General features: G+C 38.3%; 1 long non-coding RNA gene across 2 annotated transcripts in view; it reads right to left on the bottom strand.

Annotated features, from left to right (window-relative positions):
* LOC149124969 (uncharacterized) overlaps positions 1 to 22,679 on the bottom strand; it is a 79,535-nt gene that overhangs the window by 34,095 nt on the left and 22,761 nt on the right. Inside the window, exons 2-3 of one of the 2 annotated variants that reach the window (XR_016211821.1) lie at positions 12,665 to 12,853; positions 1,445 to 6,316 (exon numbers count right to left, since the gene is read on the bottom strand). The exons of the other annotated variant lie outside the window; for it this stretch is intronic. This is a non-coding gene — a long non-coding RNA (uncharacterized LOC149124969). Of the gene's footprint in view, positions 1 to 1,444; positions 6,317 to 12,664; positions 12,854 to 22,679 lie in introns of those variants that run through there. 2 annotated transcript variants of the gene reach the window in all.

Below are 22,679 nucleotides of genomic sequence, written 5' to 3'. Positions count from 1 at the left end.
CCTTCCTTCCTTCCTTCCTCTCTCCTCTCTCTCCCACACCCCCATCTCTCCCTCTCAAACACTTTGAAAAATGCCTATCCATAGGTAAAATTTAAAATTGAAGCCTCACTTCCAAGCTTTAAAAATTAGCAACAGTATATGTGAACATTAAAATAATAAGACATAAAAGAAAACAGGGTATCAGGATCAGACAATTATTTCTGAAATGAGACAAAAATACATAATGGGATAATTTGGTAAAAATAAACACCTAAAATTAAATTTAAAATTTTATGTGCAGGGACGGCGCCATGGATCAATAGGCTAATCCTCCGCCTTGTGGTGCCAGCACACCAGCTTCTAGTCCTGGTCAGGGCTCCGGATTCTGTCCCGGTTGCCCCTCTTCCAGGCCAGCTCTCTGCTGTGGCCCAGGAGTGCAGTGGAGGATGGCCCAAGTCATTGGGCCCTGCACCCGCATGGGAGACCAGGAGAAGCACCTGTCTCCTGCCATCGGATCAGCGCGGTGCACTGGCCGCAGCACGCCGGCTGTGGTGGCCATTGGAGGGTGAACCAACGGCAAAGGAAGACCTTTGTCTCTGTCTTTCTCTCTCACTGTCCACTCTGCCTGTCAAAAGAATAAAAAAAAATATGTGCATAAAAACTTATAGTCACAGACCATGGCAACATATGTATAGAAAATATTCAGACATATCCGAATCATGAGAACATTTCATAAATTAATAAGAAAAGGATAGAAAAATTAGTAAAAAAGCTCGGGAAAGGCTCCACTACAGAGGAAGTACTGCTATAATTAAATTCCTCTGAAGAAAATATCAGAGAATTACAAAATTAAAACAACACAGCCATTGATATCCTTCAGGTTGTCACAATTCTTGGTCTGAAACCACAAAATCATAATTTGGGAAACAAGAATACTCATTAGTTCCTGGTAGCAATATTCATATATACATATTATTTGGACATAAGTATGATGAACATTATTAAAGTTGTTGCTATAGCTTAACAATCAGTAATTCTAAATCTGGTGTACTTTGGCCAATATGAACATAGAGTCACATAAAAAGATGTTGTGGAACTGCACATAGAAACCACAGGGCCAGAATTTTGGCACAGCAGGTTAAGCCTCCATCTGCAGTGCTGGTATCCCATGTGGATACCAGCTTGAGTCCTAGCTGTTGCACTTCCAATCCAGCTCCCTGCCAATGTGCCTGGGGAAGCAGTGGAAGATGGCCCAAGTCCTTTAGCACTTGCACCCATGTAGAAGACCCAGAAGAATCTCCTGGCTCCTGGTTTCAGCCTGGCTCAGCCTTGATTGTTGAGGCCATCTGGGGAGTGAACCAGTGGATGAAAGATTTCTCTCTATATATCTCTCCTCTCTATTATAACTCTGACTTTCAAATGAATAAATAAACCTTTTAAAAAAAAGCAATCTTACAATCTCTGAGTAACAGACTGGTTTATTCATACAATGGAATAAAGTACAGCAGATAAACAGCTTTTATGCAACTGCTTCTATAGCAGGACATATATTCCTGAATAATCACTGTTCTGCAAGTGGCTGATGAGAAATAATGAAGTGGGTGGGACAAATTATGGTCAAAAATTTTAAGAAGCCCCCCAAATTTTGAAACTTTATAACCAAAGCATTAATAATTTCAATAAACATGAACTAACACAGTTAAATTATAAAATTGCTGATCTTTAGTAATAAGATGCTTGAGAACATACAGTACCATAACTTTTGAAAATATTATAAAAGGTAGTTTTATAAAGACATGGTACCTGAACAAGGTACCATTCCTCCCCTGAAGCACTGGGACCATTACTGTTAATAATATATTCCCCAGAGTCATTGGAATGCAGGACCTAGAAAAGATGTTATCTGAATTCCACTTCTTCAGGCACACAATCTGCAGAAAACATGTATTCACCCTGTAGGACCAGGGCAAGTTCTTGTTCACATTGTCTATGCTGGGACTAGGGCTTTTGTGTTATAAACCCCAGCATTACCCATGGCCACCCAACAGGACCTGGAGAAGATCCCATACTCATCACATAATCTGAGGGCAATAACTGCTGTTGCCACAAGTCCCAGAATCACTTGGGCTTTCCTAGTTGGACAAGGTAACCCCATCTATATACCACACCACAACGATCGTGGCTACAGCTAACACAACCCTCAGGTTTCTGACACTTAACTCTGTTAACTGAAAACACACACCTTTCAAAGCACATGTCTGTGTCAAAGTCACTCTAGCACTGCAGTGAACTGCTGCAGACTAGACAACTGTGACACTCATAGACCCCACTGATACTGATTATAACTGATATTATCAGTTAGAGGTTACTCTTCTGGGAGGATGAAGAAAGAATAAGACTGTAGTTCCCTTTGTAAATGTTTATTCTTTTTTACTTAAAAGAGTAGAAATTTATTAAAACATCATTTATTACATCTCAGTGTTGAATACATACCTATTTTATATTCCAATATTTTGAATGTGTAAATTTTTTTAAATTGTGAAGAACATAATTTAAATAAAATATATTAGATATAATTGAAATACTTGACTAAAATAATGTCTTCTGAGGTGTTTTCTTATAAATGAAATATACAATTCCTTAGGAAAACAGATTGAGTGATAAATTATATTACTATAAATTAGACATTGACATTTTTATGATAATTTTAACATCAAAGGTATGTTTGGTTTGGTATATTAAAAAGTAATTTCAAAAATTAAACTGGTAAAATTCTAAGATTTAGAACAAACATTCTGCATCTGAATTAACAGCAAAAACAGTTTGTCTAATTCTAAAACAAATTACCAAGTTTTAATAAATAGAATTGATATTTGTTTAAATTCTTCTAAAATAGTTCTATTTTGATGAAATATGATTTTAAAAGAATATGCAAAGCAGTGGGGAATAGAACATTGTTAAATAAGCATTTTTGAAAAAACTGAACAGCTATCTAAAGTTTTTTGATATATTTGTATCATACTATTTCCCAAATATCATCAGCCCTGAATTGAAGTCTCATTAAATAAACTTAAGAATAATTAAGAACATTAAATGCAAAATGTTCAAGTTGGGACCAGGAATCAGTGTTTTCGAGATTCCCAGGTGATCCCAGTTTGTATCCTGAGATCAAAACATATGTAGCACGGATATTATTTCTCCCATTCCCTCAACCAGGAGCATATCACTCTTTATAGGAAAATACTTTGATGACATTAATTTGGATATTACTCTCTGATTTTAGAGCTTTTGGGATACTTGTTTTCATATAGATTGCAACAAAAATTTCTTTAAAAAAGAATCACTGTTAAAAACAACAATAGGCACACAATTTTAGTAAACTTGCCATTAACATTTATCATTATTTTGGTAGGTAATTTTGAACTCTTACCTAAAGATTATCACTTTAAATAGATTTATGCTTGCATACCCCATTTGACCAAATTTATTTTTGATCTAGCTTGAATATTTGTATACTATTAGCACCCTCAAAGAAAATATTGGGAGTGTGTATAGTTCTACTTATCTTGTGTAGCAAACCATTAGAATGGTGCTAATATAATTAATTAGCTGTACTTTGACAGAATTCACGTTTCCCTGGAAACATGGTGTCCTTGGGAAGAAGAGACTATAATTATGGCAAGTGGGAAATTGGCATACACATTCTGAACAGAAAAAGGCCTTCAGAAAGAGATAGAAATATTTTCTTTTGTAATGCTGAAAAGTCTACACTGCTGAATACAAAAATGGTTAAATGTAAATACTGGATAGGAAAAAAATGTTCACTTCTTGTCACATTGAAGTTGCTTTATATATTTAGTGTTTTTTCTCTTATGAAGACTTTGTTGTTGGTTTTGTTGTTTTTCCTTGAAGTATTAAGGATGAGGACTATGTTTGTTGATCCCAAATCCCCACACTGTACTTAGTAAACAGTGGGTGTTTAAAATAGTTATTGAGTGAATAAATGCAAATAATATTTACATCCAAATTTTATGATTTATGAAAAAGTTATAAAGGATTTACCCAGTAAATTTACCCAGTAAGAGATAGGTATCAACACTAAGAGATTTTACCTTCATGATGTGAAAAAAGGAAGAAGATAATAATCTCAGATAACTTAACTATATGGAAAACTGCTTCATATTCTTTTTTTTAATATTGGAGACATATTTATCATGTCTGGCAATACTAAAATCCTTGGTTTTTCAGAACTATGACTTTAGATGTAAGGCTATGCTATTGAATTGTTAATTTAGAAAGGTATGAACATGTGCCTAGAAAAAGTGATCAATTTTCTTACACAATTTTGAAGTTAAAATATAACATTGAAAAATCTGTAAAATTATAATTATAAATACTGTGTAAAAGAAAGACTGAATGATGAACTTGAATATTTATGGTATTCTGAGAGCTGAATAAACTTGACTGTCATGAAAGCCTATTCATGTAAAATTCCATGAAAAAGGAATGCAGTTACTACACCAAGAATGAATTTTAATTTATTCCCAATAATGCTAAATAATATCAAATGACATACATTTCCAAAGTGAGACTATCAATTTGTGTAGCAGCAAGCCAATTTGATCTAAAGGTTTACAATAACATTTCATAGTTTAGTAATGAAGTATTATGTTTGCAACATATAAATAAAACAAATAATATAACACTGGAAACTTCATTTCACTCCTTCATTTCACAAAGGAGTTAGCGTGTAATGCATCAGATCCTCCAAAGGTGTCAATTATAAAAATTTGAAAGCTGCACTTCTTTATTTAATGTCTTCTTCTCACTCAGGTGTTTAATCGCCAAAATCTGCTTTTGCATGCCAAATTCAAAACTATGTAACAAATGTTAAGATTTTTTTTTAAATAACCTGTTCTGCACGCAGCTAAACCAGGTGTGCATCCTAAATATCCTTTAACAGTATTGAGAATAATTTTTATTACCACAAACAATAGAAAGGAAATATGCATTGCATTAAAAGGCAGAGATACCTGAAATAAAGCTTGGAATCTTTAAAAGATATCATGTGCAAGGACTATCAGGAGACATGTTTCATGTTGAGTTGCATTTCAGTATTCTCACAGCTGCTACCATTTTGTAAGAATGTTGTTAGAGTAACTGCTAGGATACTCTAAAATTTCTAAGGTTAAATAGATGAAATTTCTTATTGTGGATGTTTTAATGAGTTTACATTCTCAGTTGTCTATAAGCTCATGCTACACTTTTCAAGTTCCTCAAAGCAAAGAACTTGCCTTCTATAAGGTCCTTTGCCAACTGGGGCTAGTTTTGGAATGTTAAGGTCGAGAACGCCCACTGCCCGAGGGATGACTCCAAAAGACCTCTCTCATGCAAATTGCAAAAGTTTTTTTTTTTTTTTTTTTTTTTTTTTTTTTTTTTTTTTTTTTTTTTTCCAGCATGCTGGGGCTCTCTGATCAAACCAGAACAGAGCAGACCCGAGGATCTACAGCATAGGGTTTATAAAGGCAAAAAACACAAAATCCGGAGTGGGGGAATGCACGGTTGCTATACACGGTTGCTAAGGCCAAAAAGAGAGCACATAGTTACTGGGGTCAACATAACCTAAGACCTAGGTGAAATTAATATCCATCATAATCTTGACAACACCAGTTACAATCATACAATTATCATTTATGATCTTGACATTAATCCAAATTATATGTAAGGCATAGACAAATCACATCTTTATCATTAACCCAGGTGCAACCTTTCTACTTTCAAGCTTGAGCAATCATGCTAGGTGTTTTCTGTGCTCTGTCAAGGATGATGTAGTGCACTGCTATTGTCTGACTATTTGAGATCATAGTTTCAGACCAGAGTCTCACAGTGGGGGGGGGGGGGGGTTACGTTCCCAGAATGCAGTCTCAAGTGCTCCAAAATGGAGCCCCTACCGTCAAGGTGCTACTTCAGGAACACATTGTTGCACATGAATAATTGTAATTTTTGTCAAAGATGATCAAGGAAATTGGCTCAGAAATCATCCCAGGGCGGAAAATCTCTGTATCTCGTGGCCCCTAAATTTGAGCGAGCACATTCAATTCAGGAAAATCACTTACAAATCAGTTTTTCACCATGGTTTAACTGTGAAGTCTTCAGAAACTAAGGAGTGAGGCTGGTGCTCCCACAGCACCCAAAGTGACAGCAGCTTAGTCCTCTTCAGCATCCTGTCAGGGCGTTTGCTCGATCTCAGGGTCTCCACTACCATCTTCCTAGAAGTGGTCTTGTCCTCACAAAGAGTATAGTGAAACACTGGAATTCATGGTTTTGAGCAGGAGGTCTGCAAAAATGTAAAAATGCGTGTTATTTGTAAAATTTCACCCTCTCATAGGGCACAGGATGATCCAGATGTTGGGCAGCTCCTGTGTGAAGGGAGTTTAGAGAGGCCAGGGGCAGGAAGGCAGCAGAATCCTTGCTAGAGCTGCAGAGCTTCCAAAGCTGGGCCTCCCCGATGCTAAGCAGCTCACCAATGTGGCAGGCAATAGACCCGCCTTCTGTGACGTGTGCTACCCTGGCCTCCCACTAGAAAGAGCAGGGAAGCTGTGTGCTGTGCTAGGAGAGACTACCTCTCCAAACTAGGACTCCCTGGATGGCTCTGGCTGCGGGGCACCTGCGCCTGCATATCCTCAGGCTGGGCAACAAGTGAGGTGGCCTGCAGGATTTCACATGTCTGCACAGCTAGTGAGAGGGGCTGTGGGGTGGCAGGCACATATGCCCCTCCCTGCCTAGCTTCCTCCTCCTGCCCAGGGACCATGACAGGTACGTGTGTGCCTGCCAGGTATGCCTCTCTGTGCGCCTTGTGCCTGAACATGGCGCAGCCGACCGGGACCCCTGGCTGTATACAGGGGACACCTGTTTCAGTCTGCAACGCTGGGGTCAAGGGCCTCTCACCACTGGTTTGGCCCCTGTGAGGTACAGGAGAATACGTGTGTGTCTTCAGACTCCAGTCTTGCCCAGCCCACTGAAAAAGGCAGCAGCCAAATCCCATTAGCCCAGGGATTCAGGGTTGCCAATGGGCCCTGAGCGAGCTACGCCTGGTCCCTGGAGGGGCCGGGTCGCCTGCCTTTTAGCTTGGGAGGAAGCCCCAGAGAAGGAATGAATACAATGGAAGGGACCTGGCCATGAAGGCTGGGATCTCAGGAAGCGGCCCCACGTGGATGTGAACTTTTAGCTCCTGGGATCTTTCTTTTAAATCTCTGTTTGAAGGTCTGAGTGAAAGCATTAGGTGTAAATAATACAGAGATTGAATCTACCTTTTGCAGAATGAATGAGCTTTATATATATATATATATATAATGACGTAGATGCAGTTTTGCAAATGAAACTGTGGAAGTGGCTGTTAACATGCTTGTTGCAATCAAAAGTGTTTTTTAAATGAAATATATCAAGAATAATCATGAATTCCTCTAAACCTTCTAAATATAATCTCAAGCTCATCTTTGCAGCAGCAAAACCCTTTAAGTAGGCATGTTTTGTAAACATAATTCACATTTCCACTAACTCTGGGCTAACCACTAAGGTAACTTTTGACCTAATAACCCTGGGAGAAGATGTTCGCTGATTTTCTGCTTGACAGCATTTATAAACAACCCTAACAGCCACTTCCACAGTCCATAACTGGCACACTTAACTTGCATCATGTGAAGCAATAGCTGTAATCCAAGAAAGAACACTAGTTGCTTCACATGATGCAAGTTAAGTGTGCATTGCAACAAAAATAAAGTCCATGCCTCCCCCTAAGAAATGTACATTACCTATAAAAATCATGTAGACAATGTATAACAAATAATTTTATTCCCCTAGTTGCACTAATTCTGTGTACACATTTAAATTAAAAAAAAAAAAACTTAGCCAGTTATGGACTTGGATGTGTTGAACAATGTTAAACCTAGGTGGATGTGAAAGCAACTGAAAGGAAACCCTAAATGTGATGGATTTTGAGTTTTTGTGGCTAAACATTGAAACAAGAAAAGGCATAATGCTTACCCAGTGATCAGCTGGATATATAACACACACATATACATATATAAAATGTTGAATATAGACGTGCTACTCAGTGCTTGCCCTTTCATGCCTATGTCCTTTCTAATTACTACACCTTCCTGGATGCAAAAACACTGTTCCACTTAACTCTTGGCTTACATTTGAGGAAAAATTAAAATTATGTGTTCGCAGAGGGAGAGCAATAAGAGGACCGATTATTGCTTCTATCCAATAAAATAACCTTGCTTTTAATTTCTCAAAATTGAGGATTCCCTTCCTGGCATGGAGACTGTTTCAAAAGCAATTACATTTTCCCCTCAAATTATGATTGATGTTAAATAACCTGGCCCAGGCAGCTACTGAAAGGTAATTAGATGGAATTGGTGAAAATCTTTTAAAAATTTTATTATTAAGTTTTTATTTATATAAGGTGAGCAAATTTCATATAGAGAGAATTAGGAGCATAGTGAATTTCCCACTCTAGTCTCACTTCCATTCTCCCTCCTCCTTCCTTTCTTACCCTTTCTTTTAATTTTTACAATGATATAAGTTGTTTATTGCCTTTGTGAGAAGTGTGGAGAAGTACTTCAAGGTAATACAAGACAGAAAAGAGAAGCTTAAGAAAATTTAACTTAGAAAAATGTAATTTGGTGCTTGCGCTGTGGTGCAGTGGGTTAACACCCTGGTCTGAAGCACCAGCATCCCATATGGGTGTCGGTTCTAGTCCTGGCTGCTCCTCTTCCGATCCAGCTCTCTGCTATGGCCTGGGATACCAGTAGATGGCCCGAGTCCTTGGGCCCCTGCACCCACATGGGAGACCTGGAAGAAGCTCCTAGCTCCTGGCTTTGGATTGGCGCAGCTCTGGACATTGCAGCCATCTGGGGAGTGAACCAGTGGATAGAAGATCTTTCTCTCTGTCTCTGCCTCTCTGTAACTCTCACTTTCAAATAAATAAAATCAATCTTTAAAAAAAAAGTAATTTAATCACCTCTATTAGTAATATGCTTCTACTTTCTTCAAAAAAAAAAAACACAATTCTTTGCATTTAAAATGAAATTTAGTGGTGATATGTGCGAGATGTTCTAAATGTCCTATAGAATTAGATTTAGTTATCTGAGTAATCTATATTCAAGTACATGTGTACATATACAATGTTGTCAGTACTAAAGTTAAAATTCAATGTCATATTTTTAAGATTTTTGATTAAGAAATGCAATCATTAGAAAAGTTTCTTCTATACCTTGTTTAACTCAACATCTTTTAAAGAATATGTGTTTGCATTTATGGATTCACTCCACAGTAGTCCCTGCTATGTCTATAATTTTACAGAATATAATAATTATGTACATACTCTCCAATCAGCAATCACTCTATAATCCTACAGACTATTTCTATCCTCAGGAATGTTTATGCCCATATCTTTCCACTTACAAATGTAAGAATACATGTAAAATATTTTTCTGAGTGATGTTGAAGTTTGCTAGATTTTTTTCCAAATTGCTCTGAAATAACTTGCCCTACTTCACACTCTTATATAAAACCTCTACCATAACAGCAAGGCAGCAAAGAGCTTTCCTGCCCTCCTAGGCTGAAAGTTACCAGAAGACATCCTTTCCAGGATTTACTCAGCTTGCATAAGCTGTCCCCTGGCTGCATATGCCCTGTTCCCCACTTCCATCACACCCCAGGCATGGTGGCTTTCAGTGCACAAGCTGCTCAGCTGTCTTTGGTGGTCCTCTCTCTGGCAATGTTCATGAGAGCACAGATTTGCCCCCTATGTGCCATCAAATATTTTTTATTTTTGTCTTCCTAGTAGACGAAAAACAGTATATATTTTAATTTTTAAAATGAATTTACAAAGAAAAAAACTCCACATTATATAATGCCTTAGTTTCACAAAAATGAGCCCAGTAATTGAGCACCTATTGTGTGTCTCATACTGTGAATAAAACATAAATGCCCTATATTCATGAATGTGTAGTCTAACCACTATTTACCCATAATTGTACATATTTTAAAATCTTGTACATTGCAGTACATTTTATAGTCTCAGAATTTATATTTCTAGTTGAATTCCAATATATTGTCCATACATGAGACTCAAAACAGATATGCATACTCTTAAATCAGTAAGAGCAATTTGGGAATTACCTTTTATAAATGCTTATTATGTCTGCTTGTATATCTATTACTGCCCTACCTAATTATTCATTTCTACTCAGAATTATCACTGAACAATATATAATAACATATACCTATTTTATTTTTCATTTTTTCTTTTAATTTATTACAATGACCCATGTGTATCATGAGTAAATTCCTTGACTCCAATTCAAACCCAAGGAGGTTGTGGCTACCTGGATTTTAATTTTCATTATTAGGTCATCAACTCTTATCTAAATTCTGCAATTGGTCCTAGAAACTTTCATGTTTACTACATCCCAGAATCATCCAGGGATAATGATCTTTCTCCTTTGCAGGATATTCTTCTCTGGATCTTATGGCACTGATAATTAATATTTTATATTCATGACAATATATTCCATGTAAGTATTCCATGACATATTTCCTTCATTTAATTTCCAGAAATTTTCTTTTCCTAAAGTTTTATTTATTTATTTGGTAGAGTTGCAGAGAGAGGGAGAGACAGAGAGAACAGTCTTCCTTTTGCTGGTTCACTCCCCAGATGGCTGCAAAGGCCAGAGTTGAGCTATTCTGAAGACAGGAGCCAGGAGCTCGTTCCAGGTCTCCCACATGGGTGCAGGGGCCCAAAGATTCAGGCCATCTTATTCTCTCCCAGGCCATAAGCAAGGATATGGATTGGAAGAGAAGCAGTCTGGACCTTACCTGGTACCTGCTGTGGGTGGAGGCTTAGCCCACTATGCCTTAGCCCCAGCACCACACCTAGAAATTTTCTTTACAGTCTGTTTTTTTAAAAAGATTTATTGATTTGTTTGAAAAACAAAGCTAGAGAGAGAAGACACAGAGAAATCTCCCATCTGCTGGTTCACTCCTCAAATGGCCAAAATGGCCAAAATTGTGCAGAAGTGAGGAGCTTAAACCAGGTCTCCTATGTGGGTAGGAGCAGCCCATTCCCTTGGGGCATCCTCTACTGCTTTCCCAGGTGCATTAGCACAGAGCTGGATTGGAAGTGGAACAGCTGGGACTTGAATTAGTTTCCATATGGGATGCTGACTTTTCAGACAGCAGCTTTACCTGCTATACCACAAGGCCAGACCCTATTTTTTGTTCACCTAATTTCTTTATTCATGTTTATCATGCTATTATTCCTACTGTTATGTATTTCTGTTAGGCCATCACAAAACACACCAAATACCGGAGTAAGGGAAAGGGTTTATTGGGGAAACCCAGCAGGCTGGAGGGAAGGGGTGAAGAAGAGAAAGAGAGAAAATGAAAGTATAAGAGAGAAACAGAGAGGAGAGGAGCTAGTGAGGAGAGAAGAGAGACGAGAGGGGGAGAGGAGAGCAGATGACCAGAGCCTAGAGAGCCACGTGTTCAGGAATAGGCCCTTTTAAAACTTTGCCAGAGGGTGGGAAGGGAAGTAGGAATATCTAATCCCTTTAGGATGGGGTGGAGCTTGACACCAGTGGTTGGGCCGTGTGGCTACCTGCCTTTCAGCAATGGTGGCGGGAACTGCGGCATAGGATGTAAATCAGAGTGTAGATCGCACCATAGATAAAACTGTGCCAGTTTCCTAACAGCTACTACTAAATAACTGCTCCACTCACATGAATCACAAAACCATTTTTCTTGTCATGCCACTACCACTTATCTTTTTTGTCTTCAATTTTATTAGTTTTATCTGTTTTTGTCATTAATGCCTCACTGCAAGGCTTTATATCCATGAAAACGTGTATATCTGCTAGCTTTTTCATTGTGAGTGCATCAATTCACTTCAAGTTCCATAATATACTCTATTAAATTGTATCTATACATTTTTTCTCAAAACCTTTTTGAGGCTATGGACTCCTTTCAGCCCTTCAAATCATATTTTCTTTTTTTTTAATAATTTCTTTAATTAAAATCATGAGTAGCTGGATTTCAATATTGAATTTAAATCTGATGTAACTGAGATTGAGATAATGGGATCTCACCTTTATGCTTATTCTTCCATATTTTTTGGACTTAGTGCATGAAACTTTGCCTTATTTTAATGTGAGTTAATTGTCAGAGATATCTTTTCCAATGATATTATAAATATGTTTCACTCCAGTTGTGTTCAAACCAAATTACTTATTTCTACCTACAAAAATGAAAATTCAATGTAAATGATAGGATGTGTATCCCTTTTCTATTTTTCTCTTTGACCCTGAATTTATTACTTTTGCCTTTGATCATCAATAATCTAGCTAATGTCAATACTATTATGGCGGGTGGTGGCCATCTTTGTTGACTTTATTGAAAATTCATCAAATGCATCTAAACTCTGGTTGTCATTCTAGCCACTAAATTTATTGCAATTAATCTCAATCACTCATATCCATTGACATTCTTCTCCTTTGCTAGTGGTACTTAGTGTTATCCTTTCTGGAGTTTTATGAACCCACAAATTATTTGATTTTTCAAAATATTCGAGGGAACATTTTTAAGATTTATTTATTAATTATTTGAAATTCAGACTTACAGTGAGGCAGAGGAAGAGGCAGGGGTCATCCATCCTCTGGTTCACTCCATAAATGGCCACAATGGCTGGAGCTGGGCCAATCCAAAGCCAGGAACCAGGAGTCAGGGTGTTCTTCCAGGTCTCCCACATGGGTGCAGGGGCCCAAGAATGTGGGCCATATTCTACAGCTTTCCCAGACCTTACTAAGAGCTGGATCAGAAAAGAAGTCAGAACTTGAGCTTGTGCACATATGGGATGCCAGCAATGTAGGCACCAGCTTTATTCACTATGCCATAGAGCAAGCACCAAGCCATTCTTCATTTGTAGCTTTCTTATAGGATTGTTCTGTCACATGACATGATCCTTTCTTATTTTCAAACATTATCTTTACAACGTCTTTTAAATAAACTTAATTTTTTCACAAAAGTCCTCTTGCTTGATATTTTATTAAGTTCATCTCAAATGTTCATTTCTGCTCACAATCAAAATTCAAGAAATCTCTTAATGTCTACATTTCTTATTAATTTTTGTTTTGCCTTTGAATCTATTACTCTGTCTTATGGATAGCATTAATTATAAAGTTCATCCCAGAGGTAACATTAGAAACCTGTTGCTATCTTCCTTGTTTACACTGTGAGACCTTCAAGTCATTCACAATATGCCAGTTTTCCTAGTTACTTTCAAGTATCATTTCCCAAACCATAGGGATAGTGACACCTTTCACCCTTTCAGACCATATATACATTTTTTACAGTTTTTTATATTTATTGGATTCCATCTTAGCCATTGACTATGGAATTATCTATCCTTTAGGTTGGTATTCTTCCTTTGTGATTATTCAGTTACAAAGCATTCACTTTTCTAGATTTAATTTCTTGCAATTCACATGTATTCTCAAAGTGACTTCTTAATATTTTATTTAAGTTATACAAGCTTCATGTATTTCATATATACATATTTAGGAGCTTAATGATATTTCTCCCTTTACCCTCCCTCCGCCCACACTCTGATTCTTTTTTTTTTCAACTTTTATTTAATAAATATAAATTTCCAAAGTACAACTTTTGGATTATAGCAGCTTTTTCCCCCCATAACCTCCCTCCCACCCACATCCCTCCCATCTCCTGATCCCTCTCCCATCCCATTCACATCAAGATTCATTTTCAATTATCTTTATATACAGAAGATCAATTTACTATATACTAAGCAAAGATTTCAACACTTTGCAACCACACAGAAACACAAAGTATAAAGTACTGTTTGAGTACTAGTTATACTGTTAATTCACACAGCTCAACACATTAAGGACAGAGATCCTACATAGTGAGTAAGTTCACAGTGACTCCCATTGTTGACTTAACAATTGACACTCTTATTTATGACGTCAGTAATCACCTGAGGCTCTTGTCGTGAGCTGCCAAGGCTATGGAAGGAAGCTTCTTGAGTTTGCCAACTCCTATCTTATTTAGACAAGGCCATAGTCAAAAGTGGAAGTTCTCTCCTCCCTTCAGAGAAAGGTACCAGTTCTTTCCACTGGGATCTCACTCAGAGAGATCTTTCATTTAGGTTTTTTTTTTTTTCTTTGCCACAGTGTCTTGGCTTCTCATGCCTGAAATACTCTCATGGGCTTTTTTAGCTGGATCCAAATGCCTTAAGGGCTGATTCTGAAGCCAGAACGTTGTTTATGACATCTGCCAGTCTATGAGTCTGTTGAGTATCTTGCTTCCCATGCTGGATTGTTCTCTCCTTTTTAATTCTACCAGTTAGTATTAGTAGACACTAGTTTTGTTTATGTGATCCCTTTGACACTTAATCCTATCATTACGATTAATTATGAACTGAAACTGATCACTTTGACTAGTGAGCTGGCATTGGAACATGCCACCTTGATGGGATTGGAATACTTTGGAACGTTTTTAACTCTACCATTAAGGGTAAGTCCGAGTGAGCATGAGCCTAACTGTACATCTCCTCCCTCTCTTATTCCCATTCTTATTCCCACTTTTCAGTTATATTTAAACACATAAGAATAATTGTGTGTTAATTAAAGAGTTCAACCAATAGTATTAAGTAGGAAAAAAATACTACAAGGAATAAAGCAGTAAGTTGTTCCTCCAAAGTCAGGACAAGGGCTGATCAAGTCACTGTTTCTCATAGTGTCCCTTTCAACAGGTTTCCTTTTAGATGCTCAGTTAGTTTTCACCAATCAGGGAGAACATGTGATATTTGTCCCTTTGGGACTGGCTTATTTCACTCAGCATGATGTGTTCCAGATTGCTCCATTTTGTTGCAAATGACCGGACTTCATTTTTTTAATGCTGTATGGTATTCTGTAGAGTACATATCCCACAATTTCTTTATCCAGTCTTCTGTCGATGGGCATTTAGATTGATTCCAGGTCTTAGCTATTGTGAATTGAGCTGCAATAAACATTGAGGTGGAGACAGCTCTTTCATTTGCCAATTTAATTCCTTTGGGTAAATTCCAAGGAATGAGATGTCTGGGTTGTATGGTACGGTTATATTCAGATTTCTGAGCAATCTCCAAACTGATTTCCATAGTGGCTTGACCAGTTTGTATTCCCACCAACAGTGGGTTAGTGTCCTTTTTTCCCCACATCCTCGCCAGCATCTGTTGTTGGTAAATTTCTGTTTGTAAGCCATTCTAACCAGGGTAAGGTGAAACCTTGTTGTTGATTTCATTTGCATTTCCCTGATTGCTAGTGATCCTGAACATTTATTCATGTTTCTGTTGGCCATTTGGATTTCCTCTTCTGAAAAATGTCTGTTGAGGTCCTTTACCCATCTCTTAAGTGGGTTGTTTGTTTTGTTTTTGTGGAGTTTCTTGATCTCTTTGTAGATTCTGGTTATTAAACCTTTATCTGTTGCATAGTTTGCAAATATTTTTTCCCATTCTGTTGGTTGCCTCTTTACTTTCTTGTTTATTTTGCAGTACAAAAACTTCTCAATTTGATGTAATCCCAATTGTTAATTTTGGCTTTTACTGCCTGTGCCTCCAGGATCTTTTCCAAGAAGTCTTTGTGCCTATATCTTGTAGGGTTTCTCCAATATTCTCTAATAATTTGATGCTGTCGGGTCATAGATTTAGATCTTTAATCCATGTTGAGGGGATTTTAGTGTGAGGTGTAAGGTAGGGGTCTTGGTTCATGCTTCTGCATATGGAAATCCAGATTTTCCAGCACGATTTGTTGAACAGACTGTTCTTACTCCAGGAATTGGTTTTAGATCCTTGATCAAATATAAGTTGGCTGTAGATGTTTGGATTGATTTCTTGTGTTTCTTTTCTTTTCCATTGTTCTATCCATCTTTTTCTGTACCAGTACTATGCTCTTTTGATTATAAGTGCCCCGCAGTATGTCCTGAAATCTGGTATCATGATGCCTTTGGCTTTGTTTTTGTTGTACCAGATTGCTTTAGCTATTTGATATTTGAGGTCTACTGTGTCTCCATATGAATTTCAGCATCATTTTTTCCAGATCTGAGAAGAATGTCTTTGGTAATTTGATTGATGTTGCATTGAATCTATAAACTGCTTTTGGGAGAATGGACATTTTGATGATATTGTTTCTTCCAATCCATGAGCATGGAAGATTTTTCCATCTTTTCGTATCCACTTCTATTACTTCCTTTAAGATTTTGTAATTCTTGGGTGGCGCTGTGACTCACTAAGCTAATCCTCCACCTGCGGTGCCAGCACTCCAGGTTCTAGTGCTTTTTGGGGTGCCGGTTCTGTCCTGGTTGCTCCTCTTCCAGTCCAGCTCTCTACTGTAGCCCGAAAAGGCAGTGTAGGATGGCCCATGTCCTTGGGTCATGCACCCCACATGGCAGACCAGGAGGAAGCACCTGGCTCCTGACTTTGGATCAGTGCAGCACACTGGCTGTAGCGGCCATTTGGGGGGTGAACCAATGGAAGGAAGACCTTTCTCTCTCTCTAACTCTGCATGTCAAAAAAAATGTAATTCTCATTGTAGAGATCTTTGACGTCCTTAAGTTGGTTCCAAGGTATTTGTTTTTGTAGCTATTGTGAATGGGATTGATCTTAGAAGTTCTTTCTCGGCCATGGCATTGCCTGCCACACTCCAATCTTACTTCTCATCCCTCTCGCATTCCACTGTTAATTTTTACAAAAATCTATTTTCAGTTTACTTAAAGATCCCTACCCTCGATAAAAGATTTCAACAAATAGTATGAAGAAAAAAAGAAAAGGAAAGAAAAAAAAGAAAAAAAAAACTGTTCCTCAATGGAAGAGACAATGTCTGTAAACAATCATCAAATTTCCAAATGTCTATTTCAGGACTGCTTTTCATAAATGTCCTCATCAATATTTATGAATCTGTTACTGCTTCTGACAGAGGATGCATTTTTGCTCAAAATCATCACAGCACAATGCATTATGTAGCATGTGCATAGATTCTTATTTTTATATCTTTGAATTTGTTATGGCCACTCATATCTATCATTATTAACCTAGTTATGCCAACACTAGCACTGAGAAACCATGACCATCTTGGATTTCTTTTTCCTTGTGCTTTCACCAACCTGCTCTAAATGCTATAATTGTCAGGTCTATAGGATTTGAACACCTAGTTGGGCTCTCTGCCTGCAGCCAGGAATCATCCGTGGGAACAGCTATTCTCTGCACATATTTCACAATGTAAGCTAATCCTAACAGACCCATAGCTCAAAATGGCTAACAATTTCAATGTACCTTAATAAATTTTATGAAAATTCTTTGCTTTTCAACTTTGCTTTCTTTACTTTTCTTGATTCAGAAAAAAAATTAAGATTATTTACGGGAATATTGTTCACCAAATTTCTTTATTTCTGCAATCACCCTGCTATTTATCCTATATTCTTGCTCAATTTGTTACAATTACCAAATGATATTTATATTTAAAATATTCATTGTTCAGTTATTGTTAGTGTGACCTGTTTATAGCACCAGCAGACTATTATAAGACAATAGTATTAAAGTTTAGGCTTTTTTTGGGTGACATTTTGTGACAACTTGATAGAAATTATGTAAATTGTAACTATTTCATGTCCCCAAATTCTTGCAGCCACCTTGATCTTTTCAATCATTCTCAATTTCTGAGGATTATGTTAGGTTAGTTTTTCTGGAATTCTAGAAGGCTATAAATTACATTTTCATTTTGAATTTCCAAAGTGTAACTGTAGAAACAAATATCTCTCCTTCATTGTTTTACTGGTAATTGCCAAGATCTTTGCTTTATTTCTGTTTAGTTTTTCCTTATTTTCCATTTCAAAGGTAATTTAGTGCAGTGTTTTCCAACACATTCCATTATATATGCATATCACTTTATTATTGCTCCTACAAAATAGCTTTCATCACATTACTCACATTTATACCCTAATATGAGAAATATTTTTAATCTTTACTTTGCATTTCAATTTATGAACATTACCTATGTCATATAGTATAAAATTTTATATAATTTTCTATAAAATTTGTAAAATTATATAAACTTTTACATAGTGCTAGCTCTGTGACATTTACTTTTTCATTTTGTTGTTAATTCACTCAAAATAATGTAAGAAATCTGAGCCATTTTACTCTTAAAAAGTTCTCAGCCATCTTAGACCAGGGTGCTCTTATTCTTATAAGGACACATTTTACCATTTATGGATTTTTATGGGACTATGTTTCCCATTGATTTTGAAATTTTCAATAGTATAGTTCTAGATGTTGGTGTTGTTCCTTTAAGATCACTCAGGAAAGATGATATTTCTGGATTTCAGTTCCTAAAATTTTATATAATTTTACATGGAGCAATAATGGATAATTAATCATTATATTTGCTCATATTTTCTTGGCACTCATTGGTCCTACCAAAATAGTCACTCAGAGCTTTCAGTGCATTCAAGTACATAAAATTTCTTTTCTTTTATTTTTTTTTTTTTTTGACAGGCAGAGTTAGACAGTGAGAGAGAAAGAGTGAAAGGTCTTCCTTCCATTGGTTCACCCCCTAAATGGCCACCACACTGTGCTGATCCAAAGCCAGGAGCCAGGCACTTCTTCCTGGTCTCCCATGCTGGTGCAGGGCCCAATGACTGGACCCATCCTCCACTGCCTTCCCAGGCCACAGCAGAGAGCTGGACTGGAAGAGGAGCAACTGGGACAGAAACTGGGACATAACCGGCACCCCAACTGGGACTAGAACCTGGAGTACTGGTGCACAGGTGAAGGATTAGCCTAGTGAGCCACTGCACCAGCCTAGTACATAGAATTTTGTTATTGTATATTGGTCTCAATTTTTTTTTTGACAGGCAGAGTGGACAGTGAGAGAGAGAAAGGTCTTCCTTTTCCATTGGTTCACCCCCCAATGGCTGCTGCGGCTGGCACACTGTGGCTGGCGCACTGCACTGATCCAAAGCCAGGAGCCACGTGCTTCCTCCTGTTCTCCCGTCCAGGTGCAGGGCCCAAGGACCTGGGCCATCCTCCACTGCACTCCTGGCCACAATAGAGAGCTGGACTGGAAGAAGAGCAACTGGAACAGAATCCGGCACCCCGACCAGGACTAGAACCTGGTGTGCTGGTGCCGCAGGTGGAGGATTAGCCTATTGAGCCACGGTGCTGGCCCTGGTCTCAATATTATGAGTCCATAGATACCCTGATCTTTTTATATTGTAAGATTATCAATCCCTGAAAATTTTTAAAGTTCTCTTGGCATCCCTCATGTACACAGTATCTTTGAGTAGTCTAGTACTGATGTACTACATGATGCTACCTGAATCACATTCTTTTTTCAATTTTGTGGGTTTTTAGGGAACTGAAAATTTATCACTGGTGATTAAATTTTTCAGAGTATTATTCTACATGAGGGAATCTTTTCCTTGAAATTCTTCTGTAAAGTGGCATTGTCTTTTGTTGATTTAAGTTACTATAATATATAGTGTCTTCTAAACATATCTTAAAAAAACTATGTTCACTAAATTGCCATATATTTTCTTGGAACTTTGTAGTTACTCCTACCAAGCCACTAAACTCTACACAAAGTAATCACTATTTATACAGTTATATAAGCATCACTGTTTATTTTCTATTTTTATTGCTGCCACTAGTGTGTATAATCAGTATGCTAATGCAAGCAAGTAGTAGGATTGTTTATTGCTACTATTGAGAGTTTATTAGCTCAGTGAAAATGCCCAAATTTTCCTGGTCATATTCATGGGTGGTTTTTCTTGACTATGACTTGTATATTCTTTCACCCATTCAAGTTGATTTTCTTTTACTGTTTGTGCATTATGATGAGATTCAATTTAACTTTGATTCTTAAATATTCCACAGTATCATTCCAGATATTATTGTCTTTGCTTTAAGGTTTTCCTTTAACCTGAGGAATGATGTTTTCTGATTTTAAATCTTGGAATCTTGCAATATTCTTTCATATCTGTAATTTTAATTGAGCATTTCTTGTCTAATGTTTTAATACCACTTTGTTATTCTATTATTGTTCCTACCAAAATACTCAATTCTACTGACAGTGATTACAATATATATTATATATGAAGATGTAAATCATTTTCATTTTTAGTTTGTCTTGTCCTATTTAGTATCACCTGTGTACACCATGAGTCTCACAATTTGTGCCAATCCTAGCACTTAATATGCAAACAATTTGGCTGGCTTTTTCTATGGGGGATAATGAGCTCACTGAAAATGCTCTGGTTTGCACTAACATCTCTCACAAGCCCAGTAATCAGAGGTCTTTATTTCCAGTATAGTGATTAATCCTATGAAGCTCATATACTTTTTAAAGATTTATTTATTTATTTGAAAGTCAGAGTTACACAGAGAGGAGAAGCAGAGAGAGAGAGAGAGAGAGAGAGAGAGAGAGAGAGAGAGATGTCAGGGAACAGGACAGCCTGGCCAGCTGTGCCCCTCCCGACATGTACAAGCACAAGAAGTTTAGTGCTGGGCTTTTTCCACCCTGCCCGTTGCTAATTGCAAGATCCTGTTTTGACTTTAAGCATCCTGTTATTGCATGTTTCCCATACTTACTAAGTTTTGTTTCTTGCTGAGTTGGTAACATGTTTTCCGCGAATCATATATAAGCAGGTGGACGGTGGAATATATAACAGGGTTGGAGGAGGCAAAGACGGTGGGCGTATGTGACATGTAACGCGAGTCTGCTGAAAAAATAAAGTGGAAGCTGAAAAGCCGATAAACGCGTCTGGTGTCTCCAAGGTCTCGCCAGCGTTAACTTATCCGGAAGGTGCACGCCTGCAACTGGTGCCGTGACTCGGATCGCTGCAATGCGGAAAGAAGGTAAGAAAAAAGTCTATAGACAGGAGTCTAGGGGAAAAAGCCTAGGAATACCGCGGTACAATGGGGAACACAGTCCACCACGAAAATGCACCTATTGATTAGCCGCCTTTTAAAGGCAACGGGGACACCTGCAAAGAGTGTAGCTGTGTGCAATTTTACTAGGATACTATATAAAATTTGTCCTTGGTTTGTTGAAGAAGGAGATTTATCACAGGTTCGGTGGAGATGGGTGGGACGTGAATTGCGAAACGCTGGAGTCGAGGAGGGAGTGATCCGCTTGTGGTATCTGATAGATACTACTTTATGGTCGGAGGATGACCAGGTTGGGGAACTCTTAGATGAAGGCTCTGAACTACTGGAGGAGCTCAGCGAAGACTCATGTGATAGTAGCGAAAAAGGAGACAATATAGAGGAACAAAGGATGGAAGCAAGCGGAGGAGCCCGACCAAAAGCGAAACATCCGCAGACGCTGGAATTGCCTCCACTTTACCCGGAGTTGCCCTTAATGCCCTCTGCTCCTCCTTACGAACCACCCCCTCATCCTATGCGCTGTTGCTGTTTTGCCAGCAATGCTTCAAGCGAGATGAGGCCCATAGTTTTAGAGTCTGGGCCAGAGAAACAGACTAGAAGGCAAATACTTGAAAACGAAAGTGCTCGTAATGATGATGAAGCCACTTTTTTTAATAAAAACTGGGGATTCAACTCCCCACCCACCACAGCGCCTGAAACCAAATTGGGCAGAGTTCTTTAACCCCCATTAGATCTTTCCAGTGATCGAAGACCACCAAGGAAATCGCGGGTGGACTCCGGTCAACTTTACAGCATTAAAAGAGTTGCAAAAGGCAGTGACTCTCTACAGGCCACATGCTAACTTTACCAAAGCTATCCTAGGAACCTTAGGCACTCAGGGCCTAGTCCCTGAAGATTGGAGAAATGTCTGCAAGGCAGTCCTTTCAGGGGGAGATTATCTCTTATGGTCAGCCGCTTGTAGGGAACTAGCTCGTACTCAGGCGGCGCAGAACTGAGCTGATGGACAACCTGCCTGGAATGAGGACATGTTAAACAGAGAGGGAGCATTCCATGCAGAAGCGGTGCAAGCTTGGTGTCCCCGGGAGGTATTACAACAAATAAGAGATATAGCCTTGAGGGCCTGGAAGGTAGTGCCAAAAAAAGGGGAAGTTAAACACAGTCTAACTAAGATAATACAAGGACCAACCGAGCCTTATGCAGATTTTATTAACCGCCTTTATGAAGCTGCAGGCAATCTGTTTGAGTCTCCTGAAGAGGCCGCACCCTTGCTGAGATGACTGGCGTATGAAAATGCTAATAAGACATGTCGCTCCGCGCTAAGGCCTTGGCAACATAAGGACATCCCTACCTTTATGAAAATTCGCAGAGATGTCATGGATGATGTTGCCTCTGGGGCTCATGCTGCTATGGCAATGGCTAAGGCCAATAGAGCGAGTGACCGCAAATGTTTCGCTTGCGGCCAACCCGGACACGTAAAAAAGGAATGTAGACAACGTAAGCCCAACAAACGGCAGCCAGGATTATGCCTTAAATGTGGGAAAGGTAATCATTGGGCCAGTGATTGTTATTCTAAGACTGATAGAGCAGGAAACCCCATTCCCCAAGAGTCAAAAACCGGGAGAGGAGCCCCAGCACACCGGGGCCCGAAGCAAAATTGGGTGCGCCAGCAATCAAAAAAGGGGATCAGGAACAGTAA

This window comes from Oryctolagus cuniculus, chromosome 8 (genome assembly GCF_051225735.1).
Source record: "Oryctolagus cuniculus isolate XC-2025 breed Fujian yellow rabbit chromosome 8, ASM5122573v1, whole genome shotgun sequence".
Lineage (NCBI taxonomy): Eukaryota > Metazoa > Chordata > Mammalia > Lagomorpha > Leporidae > Oryctolagus > Oryctolagus cuniculus.
The sequence above is the reverse complement of the archived record's forward strand: the minus strand, read 5'-3'. Positions and strand labels throughout refer to the sequence as shown.